Genomic DNA, 6,000 nt, shown 5'->3' with positions numbered 1-6,000 from the left:
TTCTTTTGGATCTTTTTAGCTGATTCAGGAACTCCTATAGGTTCCTTCTCACAATTATGTTTTTAGCTGCATAAAATAAAATATAGAGGATTTTAAAGGAAACTAATTAAATTGAAATATAATTACAAATTCAAAAAAAGTTGAAGGACGACGGTTTAGAACCCATGGTCTAAAGAACAGACATTCTATTTCCCTTCTCTGTACATATTCCTAGGCTGTTCTCATACCTAGAATGCTTTCTCTCCTCATCTCTGTTTCATGGCATCCTTCAACTCCCAGCTACAATCCCCAAATCTACAGGTAGCCTTTTTCAACAATTCCCTCAATTTTAGCACCTTCCCTCCGTCACTTATTTCCAATCTATCCTGTATATACTTGTTTGTACATAATTGTTTATATGTCGTCTCCTCCATTAGACTGTGAATTTTCTCAAGACCAGGGACTGGTTTTTGCCTTTCTTTGTAGCCTCAGTTTTTAGAACAGAGCTTGGCACATAGTAAATTCTCAATAAATGTTTATGGATTGATTGACTCAGTCCAGTGAAAGAAAACCCACTCTATCAAGAGTCAGCTCATTTTCTTTTTGGATAGCTCTAATTACAGGACACAACCCAGGGAATGCACAAACTAATATTTGAGGAGAGGGAGATCTGTGATTCATTATAAATATCAACATCTCTGTGGGAAATGGAAATGACAGTCATGGCTTATCTTTTGATATACAAGAGGTTAGAAAGAGCGGGATGGAATTGGCCAAACTGTTCTCTGGAAATCTTAAGTGATGTGAGAAGGGGATCCTGGCATTTCTGAGACCCAAACCCAATTTGCTTTCTTTCTTAGGGCTCCGGCTTGATCAGTATCCTGAGCATCCCTGTTTGAGCTCAGGGAACCATATTGTTCTGCACTGGCTCATTTTGCCACTTCTTTTAAGAGTAGCCCCCTGGGGCATGTTCTGGGCAGGGACAGAGCACACAGGTGTGACTTTAGGCCTCTGCTCTGCTGACAGGCCCAGTCCTGTCAGTGTCAGGGAAGAACATGGGTAGCCGGAGACCTAACGGTGAATGGAAATTGAATTATATTTACTTCCAGGACTTGTCTATTGAGAAACAGCAGTTCCAGCAACCATTTACTACCAACAAGAGGCAGTTCCAAGAAAAGAATATAAAACATGTTCGGCTCACCCCCACGAAACACAGAATGTCTCACGATGGCCAATTTATTATTTTTACCCTGTCCAGTGACATGGAAGGATGCATCAGGGAGCTGCTAGCCTCTGCACTGAATAACTTAAGTCAGACTTCAACATGGGGTATAATTCAGCTGACCAGGATTTACAGTAGGAGCTGGGTTTGCTGCTTTCTTTTGGGTTCACAAGCCACAGTACTCCAAAGTATTCCAGGAGTCCTGTGATGGAGTTACATATCCATTTCTCTTCCTTATTTTTATTTTTATTTTTTGGTATTTTCATATTATTTTATTGCCTAGTTCAGATGTCTTTCTAAGCAGGATCCAGTCTTCCTCAGGGACCTTGTCTCTTCTGATTTAGAAAATTAGAGCCACAGATGGATCATTCTCTTAAAATACTTTTTTTACTTCTGTTTTTCCAGTGATTCCCACATGGTTTTTGACTGGTGTTCTCTTGGACAATACAGAACTTGTGGGGTAGCAATTGCTTTTGCTCTGTTATTTATGTGCCCATTATGGAGATGAGCTGAGCTTGTCAAAATAAGAGGAGAGGCAGTGGAACTTTGCCATCCATTTGGGACCTTCTCATTTCCCGTCTAACCTGCAAAATAGTAGTTTAGATAGTAGAAGAGCTTATGGTTTCAATTCAGTTAGATTTATTCCATTCAATCCAACTCAGTTGCATTCAATTTAACAGACATTTACTGAGTGCCTAGTTTGTACTAAGCATTGTGGTAAGTATTGGACAAATAATACAAAAATGAAAGAGTCCTCCCCTCAAGGAGCTTCCATTCAACGGGGGTAAAGGAACGATACACACTTAAATAAATAAAACTTGGCCTTGGCCCAGTTCATTTCTTCCAGAAATTCATTCAAAGTCAAGGTAAGTAGAATGAAAATGACAGGAACTCTGAGTAGTCTACCTGATTCCCTGTGAATAATTCTCTCCTACTTTCCCATAACTATGTCTCTGAAGCTGGGACAGGCTGGGTTACCCAAGTAAGGACAAAGTATAGTGAATGCAGGTAGGTGGTACAATGGAAGAAAAGGGAAAAGGGGCTTATGCCCTTGACTTTGCTGTTCTATTTCAGTCTGTTAAAACATATTTGCCAGATTTAAGATAATTTTCTCTAAACATCTATGGTTGACCCTGATGATACTAGAATTCACACGATAGAGAAGGCTTTTCTAGAGCCAGGCTAGGAGTTCAAATCCCAGACCATTGTTAAAATTATGTTCTTCAACTGGGGTATAAACACAAATTGTTTTATAACAACTACAATTACAATGAATGTGGGACCATATTTAATAAATCTGCCTTGCACCTCTGGAGGAGTCTGTGGTGAGCATCCTTACTCTTTTTTTTCCTGAGGCAATTGGAGTTAAGTGACTTGCCCAGGGTCACACAGCTAGGAAGTATTAAGTGTCTGAGGTCAGAGTTGAACTCAGGTCCTCTTGACTTCAGGACTGGTGCTCTATCCACTGTACCACAAGCTCTCCTCGAGCATCCTTACTCTTAAGGCAACATTCAGATACAATCCCATAACATGAACAGCAATTTAAGTCTTTTTATTTCAGTAGGCTCTAAAGAATAATGAATTGTCATTAACTAAGGCAATAGAGTATTGCTTTTAAACTCATACACTGTAGATCTTATAGATCTTAGAGGTGAAGGACCATCAAAAGATGATCTGGTCCGGTCCCACTATCATTAGGCAGATAAAATTATTTACATCTTTTTGAGAGTAGACAATGCCAAGGATTCTCATTCAGGAATGGACTGAATCAGATATCCTACTATTTTTTTAGATTTTATGATTCAACAGAGGCCCAGGGAGTTCAAGTGATTTGTCTTGTATCCTTCAAGTAGCCCAGTTAAATTTAGATTACAGAGAATTACAAAATCCAGAATTGAAAGATACCTCAGAATCTATTTTCAGTTCTGAATTCTCTCCATCTCTGCCCCACCCCATTAAAAAGGCAAGAAAAACAAAACCCACTGGAAATTTGTAAAATCATGAAAAACAAAATCTCACATTAGCAACGTTCAAAGAAAGACTAAAAGAAAAAGAAAATATATGTTTTAGTATATCCATAAGTTCTCTTTCTGGATGTAGATAGCATGTATCACCAAGAGTCTTTTGGATTTGTGATGGGACATTGTGTTCATCAAAGTACCTATCCATCAGAGTTGCAATTGATTATCTTTAGCAATTCCAATAGACTTGTGATGGAAAGAATCATCTGCATCCAGAGAAAGAACTATCAGTTATGAAAGTGGATCAAAGCAAAGTATTTTCACCTTTTTGTTGTTGTTGTTGTTGTTTGTTTGCTTTTTTTCTTTGTCATATTTTTTTCCCTTTTGATCTGATTTTTCTTGCATGGCATAATGAATATGGAAATATGTTTAGAAGAATTGCACATGTTTAACCTATATCGGATTGCTTGCTGTCTTTGGGAGGGGGAAGAGAAGAAGAAATTCTGTGATACAAGGTTTTGCAAGAGTAAATGTTGAAAACTATCTTTGCATATATTTGGAAAATAAAAACTATTTAAAATAAATTGATTAAGTTTATAATATGCTGTTATATAATAATAATAATAATAATAATAATATTGCTATTACTGTGTAGTTCTGCTTACTGGTTTCTCTGAAACTGTCCTCTTCATAATTTCTTCTAACACAACAATATTCTATTATATTTATATAGCATAACTTATTCAAATATTATCTAACTGATGGACTTCTTATTTTCCAGTCCTTTACCACCAAAAAGAGTGCAGTAAATATTTTTGTATATAAGAGGTTTTTTCCTCTTTCTCTGATCTCTTCAGGGTACACAATTTTTTTTAATGATGATAGCATTTTGGTATAGTTTGTAATCTGGTTTTGTGGAGCCCCTTTCTTTCCACTTTTTTCATCAATTCATTTAATATTTTGAACTTCTATTCCTTCAAATAATTTTGTTTTTTTCTAGTTTTACAAAGTCATTCTTTGAAATTTTATTGACATGGCCCTGAATAAGTAAATTAATTTAGATGTTATTATCATTTTTATTATATTGGTTTTGTCTGCCCATGAGCAATCAATATTTCTATAATTATTTAGATTCATCTCTAATTGTATGAAGAATGATTTGTAATTGTTTTCATTAGTTCCCTAAAAAAAATTGTGTCTTGGCAAAGACACTTCCAAATAGTTTCTTTTGTCTATAATAGTTAATTTTTTCTCCATTCTATCCCTTCCTGGTGGGTTTTGTTAGTAATAGAAAGAAATGCTAATTATTTGTGTGGGTTAATTTCATATCCTGCAACTCTGCCAAAGTTAATTGTTTGCATTAGTTTTTACTTGCTTCTCAGATTTTTGAACCCCAGAGTCTACTTAACCCTACTGATATGACATTTATGACAAGTTTTCAGGAGGATTTGCTCAAAAATCTCAAGAAAGGAAGACAGGAAACATGTGCTTTCTTTGTGCCAACTGGGTGTTGTCATTCACTCTTGAAGAGAATGAATATGACATCATTATGTTAGAGACACGATATAATGTGTGACTGTGGCTGATTGGGTCAATATGAATTCATAATGCTTTATCACAAGTCGGGCACGTATAGTCCATATGAATATTTAGGTTGGATTCTCTTTGTGCCCCTCATGTTTCTTTTGAGCTGCTTCAATTCTGCTTTGCTCCTGATGCACAGCATCTTCTCTGATGAGGGCATACTATCCCAGGTGGTCCCATGCCAGAGTGTTATACATCATATAATCAATTCCAAAGTTCTTCAGAGAAACCATGAAAGTGTGCTTGTATTAGGTTTTTTTTAAGACCATCATGTGACTGCTTGATCTGGGTGAGTTCTCCATAAACAGTCTTTTGGGCAAGTACATGTTTGGTATTTGAACAATATGGCCAGCCCAACAGAGTTGTACTCCCTGCAGCAGAGCTTGAATTCTTGGCAGTTTAGTTCGAGAAATTAGAGATACTCAGGATCTGGTATCTTATTCTTCTAGGTGATCTTCAGAACTTTCCTAAGACAATTCACCTGGAAGGGACTCAGTTTCCTAGCATAATGCTGGCAAACTGTCCAGGTTTCATAGTAGACAACAATGAAATCAGCACAATGGTTCTGTAGACCTAAAGGTTGTCAGACCTCTCTCTCCTCTTCCACAATTTCCTTCAGCACCTCCCAAACACTGATTTATCTCTGGAAATGTGTGTGTTGATTTCATTGTCCATGTGGACCTTGGGAAGTATATTGCCAAGGTAAGTGAACTTATCCACAGCATTCAACATTTCTCCTTTTGCTATAACTGATGGTTCCACATATGGACAACATGGTGCTGGCTGATGTAAAGCACTGTTGAGTGCTGGAGATATAAATAAAAGCAATTAAAGATGATAGCCGTCACCCTCAGGAGCTTATATTCTAATAGCAGAAGACAACACCTAAAAGGGAATTGCAAAGGAATGTGGAGGTGAATTCTGAAAGCCATATAATAGTGCCATGAAAGAAATAAGGGCCAGCCTGGGCCCCTTAACAAAATGGAGTTCCCAGTCAGAACTCATCAGTGGGAGAAAGACGTGAATCTTACATAGGGATATTCCAAGTTGAAAAGGATGCAAGGATAGTTGGATATCCCAGAACAAAAGGTCTTCAGCACTGAGGAAAGTTTCAGTAGGGACACAGCCAGAAAGATATGGTTTAGGGGCATAGTTCTAAAGTCTGGAAGCCAAGAATGGTGCTGGGAGATGAAATGAAAGAGGAACCTACCCAGACAGCTTAGTCCATCTTTGCACAGCTCAACTTGTTAGAAA

Source organism: Sminthopsis crassicaudata, chromosome 4 (genome assembly GCF_048593235.1).
Source record: "Sminthopsis crassicaudata isolate SCR6 chromosome 4, ASM4859323v1, whole genome shotgun sequence".
NCBI lineage: Eukaryota > Metazoa > Chordata > Mammalia > Dasyuromorphia > Dasyuridae > Sminthopsis > Sminthopsis crassicaudata.
The sequence above is the reverse complement of the archived record's forward strand: the minus strand, read 5'-3'. Positions refer to the sequence as shown.